The following is a 223-nucleotide window of genomic DNA, read 5'->3' on the forward strand; positions in this document are numbered from 1 at the left end:
CTTTGAGGGGAATCAAATAAATTTCCATAGTTTATTGTGTGGAAGGGATGCAACTTGGAACATAGAATGTATTTCCACACAATCATATGCATATCCTACTCATAATATCATATTAATATCAAATATGGAATTTGCATACTTTTTTTAAAACAAAATTAAAAAAAAAAAAAAAAAAAAAAAAAAAAAAAAAAAAAAAAAAAAAAAAAAAAAAAAAAAAAAAAAA

The sequence above is a fragment of the Cucurbita moschata genome, unplaced genomic scaffold (assembly GCF_002738365.1).
Source record: "Cucurbita moschata cultivar Rifu unplaced genomic scaffold, Cmos_1.0 Cmo_Scf00003, whole genome shotgun sequence".
NCBI lineage: Eukaryota > Viridiplantae > Streptophyta > Magnoliopsida > Cucurbitales > Cucurbitaceae > Cucurbita > Cucurbita moschata.